A 16,274-nucleotide genomic window follows, 5' to 3' on the forward strand; every position below is an offset into this window, starting at 1 on the left:
GTCACTCCCACTAACATCATTACTGATGTCAGTGGGGCCGGACTCAGACGGTAGGCGTTCCCATGGGAACGCCTCCGTCTGGCCGCCACGCCCCCGGCACGCCGACCAAAGGGGGCGTGCTGTCAGTCACCATCGACAGCATGCCCCCTTTGGTGCGAGACCCCGAGCGATGTATTTCTCGTCGCTCGCCGGGTCTCGTGCATGCGCACGACGGAGCTCACAACATCGACCCGCTAGCAAGCGAACTTTGCTCGCGATCGGGTCTCAATGACCCCCTATGACACACAATACACTTTGTATGATGCATATTAAAGCTGGTTCAGTGATAATTATGTCCTCTTCATGAACTGGCCACACTAAAGTCAAACATTTAGAAACCCCCCTCTAGAAATTATGGGGTTTATGTACTAAGCAGTGATAAGTGACAGAGTGAAAAGTGAGGTCTCTGATAAGTGCCAGCCAATCAGCTCCCAACTGTAATTTTTCAAACACAACCTGTGAGATGACAGTTGGAAGCTGATTGGCTGGCACTTATCACAGACTTATCACTTTTCACTCTGTCACTTATCACTGCTTAGTACATAGACCCCTATGTGTTTGCCACTGACATGCAGAGGTAAATTTACTAAAGTGAGAGTTGCTATTGGTTGCCCATAGCAACCAATCAGATTCTACTTAACATTTAACTAACGCCTTCTAAAAGATAATAGCTAGAATTTGATTGGTTGCTATGGGCAACATCTTCTAAAAACTCTCACGTTAGTAACTTTACCCCGCAGACACGGAAGGGAGGCCCAGAGCTGCTACACCCTGCTACAAGTTTTGTGCTTACAGGAAGTGGTGTAACATGCAGCTGTGTAACTCTGTTGTCCTGTGAGATTGACTTTGTCAACGTTCTATGTTGAATAAGTTTTGTTTTCCTATTGATCAATCTACAATAAGCTTCTGTACTACTGTAGCTTTTATGTACTTCTTTGTCTTATATGAAATGTTAAATAAAGCTTGGTGAAATGTGGGTGTGGCGAAGGAGACACCAAGGGCCTGATTCAGAGAGGTACGCTAATGCAATCGCATCTGCTATTTCGCACGGAATGCAGCTGCGAAAATATGCTGTTTCCAACGCTTACCCGAGCATAGGTACGCCCACTGCTGCCTTCTCATATCCGTCCGATGGCATGCACCAGCGTAACATCAGTAACATCAAAGCAGATCGTGCCATGCAGCATATGCGACAAGACTGACCTGCCTCAAACACAGCGTCTCTCCTGATACGCAGAGAGCTCTCATGCTGCGAAGGAGATCGCAATAGCTAATTTATGCCCACCCATGAAACGCCGTTTAAACGGTCAGACCATTTATGCCTACTCTCCCGGAATCTGAGGGAGGCTCGCGATTTTTCTGGTAGCATCCTGCACACCCGGAAGAGCAGGAACTTCTCTCGCATCCTGCCCACTTCCTAGTGAAGTGTGGAGAATGAGGAGAAACTTACCGGGAATCCGTGATCCTTCAGGAGGGGGTGGGTCTTAATGGCGCAATTCTATGAAAATGTCATCAAAAGGAACTGGGCCTAATGATGCAAAAAGCCTGACCCCATCCCTATCACTGCCCACCTGCATCTCATCTCCAGGCTTCTCACAGAGAGGACATTACAAAAGTAGGTAAGTATGGGTCAGACTTGCCTGCGTTTGCCTAACCACCCCCCCCCCCGTTAACTCCCCCAAGCACTTACTACCTGTCACTCGCTTAGCGAATGAATCCTCTGTGCGAGCAGAATCACAAAACAATGTCACCACAGATGTTCGAACAATGTAAAAGCAAAAGGTCTGTGTTGTGCTTTCAGAAATCTGCTGGGACTTCTGACATCCATACCTTTTATTGTATGAGCTGCATAAATGATTCCTTATAATACATTAGTAGTAGTGTTTGTCATATTGCACATTACTAAACTATGTTTTGGTATATAGGTGAGGGATATAAAATGTGCTCTACAGTACTGTGGAGTAACATGTATAAGCGGCTCTACTGTGATGTAATGTGTATAAGGGGCTCTACTGTGGCGTAACTTATCTTAGAGGCTCTATAAGTGTATAAGGGGCTCTACTATGGTGTAAAGTGTATAAGGGTCTCTACTGTGTGGCGTAACATGTATAAAGGGTACTACTGTGTGGCATTTTGTGTAAGGGGCATTACTGTGTACACATGGGGCCTAATTAAGACTTGCAGCTTGAAACCTATTTATGCGTTGTAGCCTGCGCTACAGGCAATGCTTAGAGCAGGGGTCTTCAACCTTGGCCCTCCAGCTGCTGTGGAACTACACATCCCAGCATGCACTGCCACCTTTTTGATATAACAGTATGCTAAAACTATGGCAGTGCATGCTGGAATGTGTAGTTATACAGCAGCTGGAGGGCCAAGGTTGAAGACCCCTGGCTTAGAGCAATTACAGGCCAAACAGAGAAGTTCGGAACTCAGCTGTATCTCCACTTGTGGCTGAGTGGGTGTGACTGGGCAGCCAGTGAGCATTTGCACGTAGGATAAGTGTTCCATGAGTGTGTTGCGTAGACAGAATGGCGGGCTCTTCAAAGGTGAGTGCATACGGAGATCCATTTGACTTCATAGGGATCTCTTGTTCCAAGTATATGGTTGGTGCAAGATGAGTGCTGAAGATGATGAAGATGACGGCTATTTTTACAAGGGATGGATGGGGTGGTGCAGCCAAGATGTGCATTTATTACAGGGCACGGAATGCAGACACAGTTGCATTCAACATTGAATTAGGCCCTTGATAGGACGTTGGGTAGATCCTACCAAAATGTAAAGTTATATTGTACACATCTAGTATGTGTACTTATATGTGTATAAAGTGCTTATTGTCTAGCAATTAAAGCTGACTGCACAGTGCTGTCTACTATGTCAATTTTACTATATTACTCCTGCATTGTGATGTTGGACAGAGAAACCATCATTCTACGGCATCATATGATTGCATTTGTGACACTCACTGAAAACTCCCTTAGACAATAGATAGCAATCCAGCAATTCACAGTAACTACCTGCTTTGATAACTATGAGTGGCTGATTATCACATTGCATTTTCCATGCAGCCATTAGCTCACCGCAATTCATCATGATTCACTTTGGACAAACCACAGACAGACCATACATGTGTGTGGCAAATCAATCACAGATTTGATTGCGTGTTGACAATTTTAGATAACAAAATCTCTGTCTACTATTAGCATTATATTCAGTATATGCAAAATTACATAAGAGTATACTCTATGTTCTAAACTGACATATGACATAGATATTTCCTTTTCTCAGTCTTGCTTCTCTTCTGGTCTTTCCATTGCCAAAACCATTTCTACTTCCCTTTTGCAGTTCTGCTTTTTATAAGTGTAGAAAATTAACTAGATGTTTGTCTCATTTATAGGTGCAGATTCAATTATACCCCTTTTCCACCTAAATTCCGGGTGTGACCCGGAGTTGGAACAAAGTTCCTATCCGGATCAGACCCGGAATTTTGCCGGCGCCGACTCGGGATATTCCCGAGTCAGCGCCGCTCACACCGCAGTCGGGTCTGCATAGACCCGGCTTTTGCGGAGTGAAAGTGGTCGCTTGGAGATTACGTCATCTCCAAGCGCCACTGAAGCTGGACCAATCGGCCGGCTAGCAGCGCACTCCAGGTCATCGTGACCTGGAGTGCGCTGTTCTCACAGCAGGGTCTCACAGGCTACGCCCGTGTTAAACCCTGCTAGTTACCTGGGTTGGATTGCCGGGTCACTCGACCCGGCGATCCAACTCTCTCCCCTTTTACACCAGGGAGCTGCCCGGGTTAACCCTTCAAAAACCTGGGTTTTAGCTCCGGTGTAAAAGGGGTATTAGTTGTGTTGAAAAAGGTCTGGATTTAACGCCCAGAACTATTAAATTATTATGCATTTTCCCCACACGGCAAACCCACAACTAATCTAAAGCAGAAAACCCTGATATCCTTGTGGGGAACCTGGAGAGGTGAACTGTGCAAAAGTGTAAATGTTACATCAATGCCCAATCTCAAACCAATTTAAAATGAAATCATTTTCTAAAATATTCAAGGGTGCTGAAAGGGGGAGGCGTAACCACAAACCCACCCACAATGCCCTGACCATGCCCCTGGGTCATGTGCCATAGGTACATACTGAACAAGGGGTGTGGCCACACCTCCCCAGTGCCCAGGCTTACCGGAAGACGCGGCGGGTCTGAAAATACTGCTTGATATAGGCTCATTATAGCGTATATTAATCACAACAGTCAGGGACCATTTGGACTGTCTTTACTACACGTGGCACTAATGTGTGACTGAAGTTATCTTTTTTATATTGGATAAGGTGCATCTAAAAATGTCCTTCTCCATCAAGGCTGGAAAGTGCAAATTGCACCCTGTTAGATAGGATGTGACCCAATCTCCACCAGCTCAGAGCTGATGTGAATAGCGTAATTTTGTGGAATGGTAATGGCTGTGCGTTGTTGCACACAGCCAAGGAAAACCCTTACATGTGTCATCGCTGCCTCTGACCAATTAATGTTTGTGCTGGTCCAAAAAACAAGTATTCTGTGCTTAGCCAGGTCCGCAACTAGGGGGGGCACATGACCCGGGTGCCGGGGAGAGGCTGCCGGGAGGCTAGGTTGCTGCTCTTGTTGGTTTGGAGCCGCATCCCGGCCTTGAGAGGCACAGAGACACCGTCAGTGTAATGTGGTGCCGGTCGCAAGCCAGTCAGTGCTCGCGAACCCGGCAGCCAATCAGCAGAGGCTGCCGGTCCGTGAGATCCAATTGGTTTGCAAGCCATGCCACATTACAATGACCACAGTACTGACAGTTCCCCAGCGTGTGGCAGCCCCGTCCCGCACCACCCCGAGCACACCCACCGCACGGTCCTGGTAGGTAAGAGAAGGGAGATGGGGCCTTACTGTGGTTTAATGTAAAAGAGGCCTTACTGTGGCATAATGTGTAAGGGGCCTTACTGTGGCATAATGTGTAAAGAGGGCCTTACTGTGGCATAATGTGTAAGGGGCATTACTGTGGCTTAATGTATAAGGGGCATTACTGTGGCATAATGTGTAAGGGGCCTTACTGTGGCATAATGTAAAGAGGGCCTTACTGTGGCTTAATGTATAAGGGGCATTACTGTGGCTTAATGTAAAAGAGGCCTTACTGTGGCATAATCTATATGGGGCATTACTGTGGCTTAATGTGTAAGCGGCATTACTGTGGTATAATGTAAAGAGGGCCTTACTGTGGCTTAATGTATAAGGGGCATTACTGTGGCATAATGTAAAAGAAGCCTTACTGTGGCATAATGTAAAGAGGGCCTTACTGTGGCATAATGTATAAGGGGCATTACTGTGGCTTAATGTATAAGGGGCATTACTGTGGCTTAATGTGTAAGGGGCCTTACTGTGGCATAATGTAAATGGGGCCTTACTGTGGCATAATGTATATGGGGCATTACTGTGACATAAATGTATAAGGGGCATTACTGTGGCATAATGTGTAAGGGGCCTTACTGTGGCATAATGTAAAGGGGGCCTTACTGTGGCATAATCTATATGGGGCATTACTGTGGCTTAATGTATAAGGGGCATTACTGTGGCATAATGTGTTGTAAGGAACATTATTGTGGCAGAATGTGTTGTAAGGGGCATAACTGTGTTGCATACTGTGTTGTAAGGGACATTACTGTGGCAAAATGTTTTATAAGGGACATTACTGTGTGGCATAATGTGTTTTAAGGGGAATTACTGTGGCATAATGTGTTATAAGGGTCATTAATGTGTGGCATAATGTGTTTATAAGGGGCATTACTGTGTCCCAAAATCACACACCCTTTTTGCCCTCTATGTTGTATCTTTTTTGGGGGGGGGGGCGTCAAATCATGGCCTTGCTCCGGGTGAACAAAATCCTAGTTTCGGGCCTGGCTTAGCAAAGAACATCCTGGCTCTACACAAATCGCCCCACAGATCGGTGCAAACTCTACCTTTTGACTCTGCATATCCAATAGCTCTACCAAAAATGTAGGTGCAAATGTGCAATCTAAAGCTTGCAGCAGCACCAGAGAATTTTACCTCCATTGTCTGTCTACTCTACTCCTGTCTGCAAAACTTCATAAGCCCTGGATCTCTCATCATGATGCACAACATTTGCTTATTCCACAATGGACACTACTTTACCATCCAAACCCTTGCACTCTGACGTAAAATAACTACAATATAAGCACAGGATCTGTAAGTAAAGTTTGATGACCTCATAGCGCATATTGCATGCATCTCGGTCTTTGCAGACATTTATCAATTATCGGGAATTCCTTGTCGCCGCAAATCGCAGAAATAGAAATTATTGTAAGCGATCGGTGATGTGATTACTTCTCCCTTCTGACCCCGGCTGTTCTACTGTGCATGCTTGGTCATCAGACTGCACATGTGCTAATGGAGATTATTATGGATCTCTTTCCTGAAAACCTTTGCGATCTATAGCTCATAGGCTATAATGGCTATTGCAATCTAAAGATGGCACTAGTTACCAGGATCAAGCTCAGTACATTTACATTTTTAGCAGGTCCCATAGAAACTTATTTTGCAAATGAAAATGGAGGGACTGTGGCAGATATCTCTAATATATACTGCGGTCTGCCCTTTAATATCCTGACAATTCCTAAATATTTGCGGGTTTTCCTGCTGTTCTTTCTCACCCATACTTTCCTACCAATGTCTTAAGCTGGCTACAAGGAATGGGTATGTAATGCCGGCTGTCGGGATGCCTCCTGTCAGAATACCAACAGCGGCATCCCAATGGTTGGTATCCCGACAGGGGTCTGGCAAGTATACATAACCTCCCCCTTCTCCCCCTAACCATCTTTGTTTGTAGCCTAACCCTCCCCACCCCGCACCCTAACCCTCCCTTAGTGCCTAACCCTAACCCTTTCATGCCTAAAACTAACCCTCCCCCCTTAGTGCCTAACCCTAACCTCCTCCCCCACAATGGTGCCTGACCCTAACCCTCCCCCCTAGGGGTGCCTAACCATAACCTCCCCCCAAAAAAAACTAACGCTAACCTAAACCTAACCCAACCCTCCCCTCCCCACCCCGCGGATAACGCTAAGGATGGCCCGGCTTACCTTCGTTCGGGCAGGCGTCCTCCTGGATTCTGGGGTCGGGATTAAGATAGGTGTCGATATTTTGACGCCTATCTTAACTCCCTTGTCGGGATTCCAGCTTCGGCATTGAGAACTCATAACTACTTCTCGGCTACAACTATCACCTAGTCGCACCACTCAGCCCCATCACCAAAATACAGGAATTCTGTCTAATTTGGCACCTAACGTGGATGAGAGCATGTGCAGTAACTAGTAACGACTAAATGTTCTAATTAAGCCGTGTGTGATCTAGTCATTTGGCCTGCTTGTGAATTACCAAAACTGTTACATTTTTCAATTATAGATACAGTAGTTCTACACATTTTTAATACTGCTTCCTCTCTACAATAGGTTTGGCCCTCACTGACTTCTCCTAAGATGCAATGGATCTAGTATATTCAGCATTATAAGCAGGACTGGTTTCTACATGTTATGACATTTAAGACGTTTTTCCTGGGTGTTCTAGGAAATTCTCCTCTGACCTGAATGCACTACCGATGAAGCAGTTTTATACTGTACAACTGGTTGACTCTGGGCCTGATTCAGCAGTGTACGCAATTGCAACTACGCACGCAGATCGGTAGATTGTTCAGCACTGCGTCTGAGTATGCACCGCACTGCGTGTGCACTGCAATCGCACTGTGATTATGCACGCAGATAGGAATCCATCGAAGAGTGAATGACAGGCTGTGAGCGTTTGGGGGTGGTGATGGGGGGAGTGGTCGGAGAAACGCAGGCGTGCCTGTCCGTTTGAACATCGTTGTATGGGTGTGCATAAATTAGCCACTGCCATTGCATACACTGCTTGAGTGTTCACTGCGTGCGACGAGACTTGTAGTTTCCATGACTGGTCAAACCTGCTGTAATTGTGCGTGAGGGGCCGATGTGCTCTGATGTTACGATGTATACGCAGGACTGCGAGGTGTTACGGATGTGAGAAAGCAGCAGTGAGCGTCTCTATGCTGGCTGAGCGGTGGCAGGCGTTAGCATATTTTCGCAGTTGCATTGCATGTGATTACGCAACTGCGATCCATACTGAATCAGGCCCTATGTACTCTTTAAGGTTTAGAAGAGGAGAGAAAAAAAAAAAAAAAAGAAAAGACTCCTATCAGGGCACACTCCTGTGCTGTATTGATGGCTACAAAATTAGTATTGGAGAAATAGGACAAACTGATTACATCTAAGTGAGATCATAATCATATGTGAAATTTACATTAATGTCTCAATTAGCAGACAGACCACCATATATTTACCCATTTAATATATCTGAAATAGATGTATTGATGTTGATATTAAAACTAAAGTTTATTAAATTCTTCAAATGAAACATAGACACTCGAAATCAACTTATTATACAAAGACAGCATAGACAAATAAGAACATTAATAGTGTATGATACACTATATCTATTAACAGTGATCCACTATATCCAGGTCTATTTGACAGTACTGGAAGTATAGTTATAAATATTTGCTAATGATATACACAATTGAAATCGACAATTCATCGAAATGCCACCCTAAATAGTACACATGCGATACTTCACTAATCACAGAAACCATGCATATGGTGCTGGGGGTATAGTTATAAATATATGCACAATTGGAATAGATAATTCATCAAAGTACCACCCTACCTAGTACACATATTAAGATGCAATATTTCAATGATCACAGGAAACATACATATGGTATGTCTAGTAAAAGTAGTCCCTCAATAATCCACCGGAACCAGTGAAAAAGTAATACATAGGATGAGCCCACCACAGCCTTCTAATGTGATATTAGTTAATAAAGGTGTAATGTACTGTTATCTAGGGTAGGATATTCTAAGGTTGAGTGGATCCACCTGTATATTTAGATATACAAATAACATATAAATATAAAAAACATGTATCACAATTGACATACAAATACAAAACTAAAGGCGAAATAATAAACAAATACATACAACATGCAAAAGCTATAATGATACCACAATATTAAAATGCTGAACACCACGGATACCACCTATATATATAATATGGAGGTTATTAGAGGCGTCCCTCTATTCCGATCTGGGAGAGTACATATGGTACTAAATATTTTCCTGATATAGATACAGGTATAGAGTGGTGTGCTTATATGCCCAGGATCTGCTGTTGCCTGTCTTAGATATTAGAGGACAGGGAATGAGAGTCCCAGGAACTGGTACCAGAAATTAGAAAGCTGCTTCTGCTGTTACAGCCCAGTCTCACCAGTATCCCTGTTGCCGTACAGCAGCGCAGGGAATCCAGGCAGCTGGCTATAATGAGAGAGCAGGAAAAAGTAGAAGGAAGAAAGTACCTGCCAATATTGTCTCCCTTCTGTATGATCGTCCGTGGTGCAGGGGTCCAGAGTGCGCACTGTGGAGCCCACCAGCAGGCTGTCTGACACGTGTTTCGCAGGGGCTTTATCAAAGGAAGGGGTCAGGGGGTAGTGCAGAGAGGTATCGGTGATTATGGAGGGGTCAGGGGGTAGTGCAGAGAGGTATCGGTGATTATGGAGGGGTTAGGGGGTAGTGCAGAGAGGTATCAGTGATTATGGAGGGGTCAGGGGGTAGAGCAGAGAGGTATCGGTGATTATGGAGGGGTCAGGGGGTAGTGCAGAGAGGTATCGGTGATTATGGAGGGGTCAGGAGGTAGTTCAGAGAGGTAACGGTGATTATGGAGGGGTCGCTGGGTAGAGCAGAGAGGTATCGGTGAGTTTGGAGGGGTCAGGGGGTAGTGCAGAGAGGTATCGGTGATTATGGAGGGGTCAGGGGGTAGTGCAGAGAGGTATTGATGAGTATGCAGGGTCAGAGGGGTAGTACAGAGAGGTAGTGATGAGTATGCAGGGGTCAGAGGGGTAGTGTAGAGAGGTAGTGGTGAGTAAGGAGGGGTCAGGGGAGTGGTTATGGGGAGTAAGAAGGGGTCAGGTGTAGTGCAGAGCGGTATCAGTGAGTATGGATGAGTCAGTAAGGTAGAGCAGAGATTTAGTGGTTGATATGGAGGAATCAGGGAGGTAGAGCAGAGAGGTAATGGAGAGTATGAAGGGATCAGAGGGGTAGTGTAGAGAGGTAGTGGTGAGTAAGGAGGGGTCAGGGGAGTGGTTATGGGGAGTAAGAAGGGGTCAGGGGTAGTGCAGAGTGGTAATGGTTAGTAAGGGAAGGTCAGGGGGTTAGTGTAGAGATATAGTGGTGAGTATGGAGGTTACAGGGGGTAGTGATGGGTGTAGGGGCCTACATACAGACTTGGGGGCATGCTGTGACATCTGTATCTTTAGCTGATGTATGATGTCATGATCAGCTCTCCCCCATGATGTCATGCAGCTAGCTGCAGCTGAGGCTCCCTGGATCTACTTCCCTGTCACACACACACATTGTCAAACACTTACTGTATAGACACATACATACAGTCACACACTTATACACACACATACAGTCCCATACTTATACAAACACACATATAAAGTCACACACTTTTACACAGACATACAAACAATATAGTGTCCCCCCCAGGGGCGCCGATAGGGGGGGCGGGTACCAATTACCCGGGCTTGCTGGAGGGGCCCGGCAGGGACCCGGGTCCGGCACCACTCCCCCTCCTTCTTACGTCACAGCAACCCAGCACACGCTGCTGTGTGCTGGGCTGCACTGGGAGACTGCTTGTGGCTGCTAAAGCAGCAGCCGGAGCAGTCTCCTATGTCTATAGGGGGAGCGATCATGCTGATCGCGCCCCCCATTGGCTGTGTATTGGGCTGAGGGGCACACAGCGCCCACTTCCCCAGTTTTTTCTTTCCTAAGAGGGCATGGCCACACCTCCCGCTATTAGGCCCCGCCCCCTGTCGTTTGCAATCTGCGCATGCTTACAAGACGCAGTGCACGTGCGCGAACTAGTCCATGCGATCGGGAAGCGTTCACACTCTGTACACAGACGCTCTGCTAGCATGAGTGACAGGACGTGCCGTTTGTGGGTGGTGACGAGGTGGTCTCTGGTAACGGGGGTGTGGTGGTGCGAACGCAGGCGTGTCTGTGCGTCTGAACGCCGTTTCAGGGGCGTGCATAATTAAGATGCATCATCAGCATACACGTCACGTGACTGAATTACACACAGCAGCACTCGCAGTGCTTGCGGTAGGGTATGGTTAGCCACAAGTGCTGCTTATGGGTCCGATGTTACCGATTGTTTAATACACTTCCTGGAGATGACGTATGTTACTAACTGAAAGCGGGCATCTTGTGACAGGCTGGTGGGCGTCTAAGTACATACTGCGATTGCACGGCAAAACATAGTGAGCATGCTAATGTCTTGCTAGCAATCGCGGGATTTGCATACTTTGGCTGCTGACGGCTGCGTGCGAACGCAGCCTAGGGAATGGGTCCGAATCAGGCCCACAGAGCACATGCACTGTCTGTAGCAGCCCCTCCCCTCCTCTTTCTCATGCTGCTCTGGCACTAACTGTACAGTGCTGTGTAGCCCTGCCTTCTGCTCAGGGTTGCCTACCATCCCGATTCGGGCGAGAGCCTCCCGATAAACGGGTGCAGCTCCCGCCCCCCCGGAAAGGCAGGCAAGCCTCCCGCCTGCCGCCGATCCCCCGAACCCCCCTCCCCATTACCTGATAAACCCCCGCAGCGGGGGGGCCGCTGACGCGATTCTGGCCCCGCCCCCTGCTTCGCAATGCCTTTTTTTCTGCATAGTGTAGCGGGGGTGGGGCTAAAATGACGCGATCGCGTGGCCCCGCCCCTGTCAGGCCCGCAAACCGACCTCAGCTCGTTTCGACCGCCCCCTTTTGCCGGCCACGCCCCCTGTTCTGCCGATCTAGGCTGCTCCCTCCCGGAAGGAGCAGCCAGATTGTCGGCAAGTATGCTTCTGCTATTCTGCTACGACTCCACCTCTCTTTCAGTCTCCTCTCAGTCTCTTCTACAGCTGGAATCCTCGCTGTGCAGTCCTGACTCCTGGGGGTATATTTACTAAAGTGGTGCAGGTTTTTAGAAGTGAAGATGTTGCCCATAGCAACCAATCAGATTCTATTTATCTTTTATCTAGTACCTTTTAGACGATAATAGCTAGAATTTGACTGGTTGCTATGGGCAACATATCATTTTCTAAAAACCTGTACTTTAGTAAATATAACCCCTTGCTCTGCATTGCAGCGGTAATCAATACCCATGGGGGCCCGTGAGAGAGGGGGGCCCAGGCCACATGACCCCTGAGCCCCCTTTCCTCTTAATCCGGCACTGCTGGACACCAGCTTGTGAACTGGCATTTCAATACTTGAACTGGATCCCAGTGAGTGTTCAGTACTGTAAAACCTAACTATAGGAGAACCCCATGGATTACTTTAGCTGGGCACTTTGCCATGGTGATTACAACACACCTTTGGTGAAAATGACAGATAGACATTTGTGTAGAGCTTCATAGAAGGTTTGATACATGTTTAATCAGACTGTGGAGCCTGGAGCCAGATTGATGTCACCCATATGTACAAGTGGGGATGGGAGAGATTGAATCTCCCAGCCAAATGTTAAATTATGTTATTGCGGAGAGAGGGCTGGGAGCCCTAGCTACACATGGACAAGGATATGGTCACATTCCCCTTGTCATTATAGTTAATGTGAAAATTCAAGGCTGGCTCTCATTGATAGTATGGGGTGAGTTAAATCCACCCACTCCCAAACTTGTGTAAAAAAAAAAAAAGAAGGCTATCAAGGTCTGTAAACTGTACATTTGTGTCATATATGTTTATGCACTTGGAATTGATGCACTAATCACTATCACTATTAACTCCCCTTTTTTTCTGTGATGACTCATGCGCCTGCACCGCTGTGTTCCTTTGACCAACAGATTAAAGATTAATCCATCCCTATACTGTCTTGTATTGAACCCCTTTCACATCGCAATCCCGGATCGCACGCAGGATTTGGTACATGGGTCCATCTCGGGAGAGACCCCTTTCAGACTGGCGGCCCGACCCGGCTTATTGCTCTTCCTATGCTGTGAACGGGACCCAGGTCGCATGGACCCGGGTTACCCGTTCACACTGCACCACGAGCTAGGTAAAACCTGTGTTCAATCCTGCTCATTACCAGGAACGTGCAGCCACGGTAGGCAGGAAAAACAGAGCCTCCCCTTGTCATACTCCTGAGATTTGATATAAAATTGATTACAATAATACAAAGAAGATATTTATAACTTATAAATATCTTCCTTGTTTATTGCAATAATTTTTATAGTTAACACTCACCAGCTTTGTGAAGTTCCCTGAGAGATGAGGCAGCAACAGCTCAGCCTCGCTTCTGTATAGTCAGACATTGCTTGCAGAGCTGAGGGTTGGATCACACCACGTGCAGTAAGCTGCACAGAAAGAGAGCTAATAGAAGCATGCCTCTGAGTATGGGGGGCATGCCTTGAACACTGATGGACACCTTGGGTGTGTCATGTGACCAGGAAGTGCACTGCAGTGTTTAGATATCAGCGCTCAGTCAGCAGCAGCAAGAGAAGACACAGTGATGCAAGTAGGAGAATCAATGGACACTGAAGCTTAGGGGGTCATTCAGACCCGGTCGTTAGCGCCGATGCGCTCGGACCGGGTCGATGGCCCCCCACAGAACATGCGCACTACGGCGCCGGCGCCGTCATGTGCATGCATGAGACCCGCTACCACCGACAGCGCCGGTCGTAGTGGGTCTCGATCCAAAGGGGACGAACTGTCAATGTTGATTGACAGCTCGCCCCGTTTGAAAGGCGGGCCGGGGGGGTGGCAGCCCAAACGGAGGCGTTCCCATGGGAACGCCTACCGTTTGGGGGCGGCCCCACTGACATCACTAGTGATGTCAGTGGAGAGCTTCCGGCTCAGACAGAGCCAGAAGCTCTCCGGGGCTTACGACAAGTGAGACCCTACCCTAGGGTCTCGTCGTAAGCCCCGATGGTCGCGATGGTCTCTGACCATCGTGACCATGACCGGAGCGGTCGTTAGAGCTGTGGGTGTTAACCCACAGCCTAACGACCGCAACAGAGGCGGGTGGTCAGGATGCAAGTGGCCGCCCAGTTTCTGAGCGACCGCTTGCATCCTCCGACCGCCTCTGAATGAGGCCCTTAGTGTAGTGAGGGGAAAGATACAGTGAGTAGGGGGTGAGACAGGCTCCCAGCACTCCATGTGTGCCTCCTCAGTCATTGACCTCATCGCACATCACTGTTTGTTACCCAGGTTATAATGCTAGATCACTCGACCGGGTTATTTCAACTGGGTCCTTTCACACTGCACAATAACCCGAGTTGCTGCTGCATGGTCATGTGCAATAACCCAGGTTATTGCTGGCAGTATGAAAGGGGTATGAGTCATCCCTGCCAGCTACCCAGCTGTTCTGATTAAGAAGGATTCAGCCAAGAGATGTTGCAGCAGCTACAGGCATATATTGCCTAAGACAGGGGTGATTCAAGAGAGGACAGGGCCCATGTGCACTCTCTGGCAGTGCAGTAGACTCTGGCTTGATGCCAAAATCTACTGCACATGCCCAAGTTCCTGGAAAATGGCACTCCTGCATTATTCCTGCGAACATCTCTACTGCATGTGCGAAGCACTGGGAAATGGCAGCTGTGCCATTTTCCCTTTGTTTTTTGCTGCTTTGCAACGCCTGGCCACCGGCAAACACAGGAGAAGTAAGTATAACTATCTATGGGAGCAGGAGTGTTCCGCACTCCTTGCACCCATTATAGATATGCCATAGGCCTAAGAGGCATGAGTGGTTCCAGGTGATGGAGCCAGGAGGTAGCAGCAATCACCCTCCTCCAATTTAGGGAACCACGTTTCTATGCAGTTGACACTCACAGTCAGAGAGTAGCTGGCTAGGCCAAACAGCGCCAATAGGGGTATTCATAATTTCTGAAAAAAAAACAATGAAACCCCAAAAATCATGTGAAGCAAGGTTGTATAGCAAGTCAATCCCAACATGGGAAATTAGTTTGTTCACTGCTCTGGAAACAGGCCCACTGGTGCACCTATTCCATACACATTCCACCATACTGCTCTATAAACCTATAAATTTTGCCAGAAATCAAGGTGCATGACGTCAAAATACTGCACTGATGGAATTGTTCGCACCATTTAGGGTTATGTAGCCCATGTTAAGATTACAATTACTAACAGGTCCATCATCTCTAATTTATTGATGAAATATGAAATTGTTTCTTTGTAGAGCCTTGTAGGTTTAGGGAGAATGCCTGCTGCGAATGTAGCACAGAAAGCTCCAATGCACTACATAAAGTGCATGTTTTATCAGTTCAAGATTTTATTTTAATGAACTGTTTAAAAAATATCTCACAAATTGAAAACAACTGGTGCTGCTTAACTCACTCATTAATATCAATGCTAACTGATCATGAAATTCCTGTGCATTTGCTGAAATGAATGGCTCTCTGCTTAAGACTCCTGTCTTATACCCCTTTCACACATGAACGTGCATCAACCCAGGTTTTCGCTATGTGTGAATGCAAACGACCCAGGTCGAAGTCCCGGGTCCACGACCTTGCTCTGTACAAGGGTCGGAGATTGAGACCCGGAAAATTCACGGGTTGATAAACCCGTGTATTTACTGGGTCGTTGGTCTGAAAGGGGTATAAATGACAATAATGATAAGCCACCTGATGAAATTAATAAATTTATTGCACAATTCTATAACAGTAATTGTTTTTCTAAAAAAATTATAAATAGATAATCTGTAAACAAAAACTTACCTTGTTCAAAATGTGGCTTGTCGCTGGTACCACGAGCAGGGTTATCTTGAAAGAACTTTACTGTTCTAAAAAATCCTAGTTAAGCTTTATTTTGTGGTTTGTAGAAGGAAGTGGCTGTGTGACAGTACTGTATGTCTTTATAAGGGCATATCAACCGTTTTAAACCTTCCTCTATTTCCAGCACCACCTGATTAGTCAAAAAGATGTTAACACTGTCTCCCACTTCCTAGCTTGGTTGGAGAGTGCTTTTGCAACTGTTTGTTAAAATACTTTTTGTCTCTTGCAATGTCGCCATCACTCCAAAGACAATTTCTCAGGAAGTCTTATTGAATTGAATGCATTTTTTTCTTGCAAAGTAACAAGTGCTTTAGATG

General features: G+C 46.7%; 1 protein-coding gene across 1 annotated transcript in view; it reads right to left on the reverse strand.

Annotated features, from left to right (window-relative positions):
- The window catches only part of LCP1 (lymphocyte cytosolic protein 1), a 58,941-nt gene extending 42,952 nt beyond the window's left edge, over positions 1 to 15,989 (reverse strand). The window contains exon 1 of the mRNA XM_088477660.1: positions 15,901 to 15,989. The gene's annotated coding sequence lies outside the window, so the exon portion shown is untranslated. The remainder of the gene's footprint in view (positions 1 to 15,900) is intronic.
- Positions 15,990 to 16,274: the final 285 nt, after the last annotated feature.

Source organism: Taudactylus pleione, unplaced genomic scaffold (genome assembly GCF_031769625.1).
Source record: "Taudactylus pleione unplaced genomic scaffold, aTauple2 ptg000005l, whole genome shotgun sequence".
Classification (NCBI taxonomy): domain Eukaryota; kingdom Metazoa; phylum Chordata; class Amphibia; order Anura; family Myobatrachidae; genus Taudactylus; species Taudactylus pleione.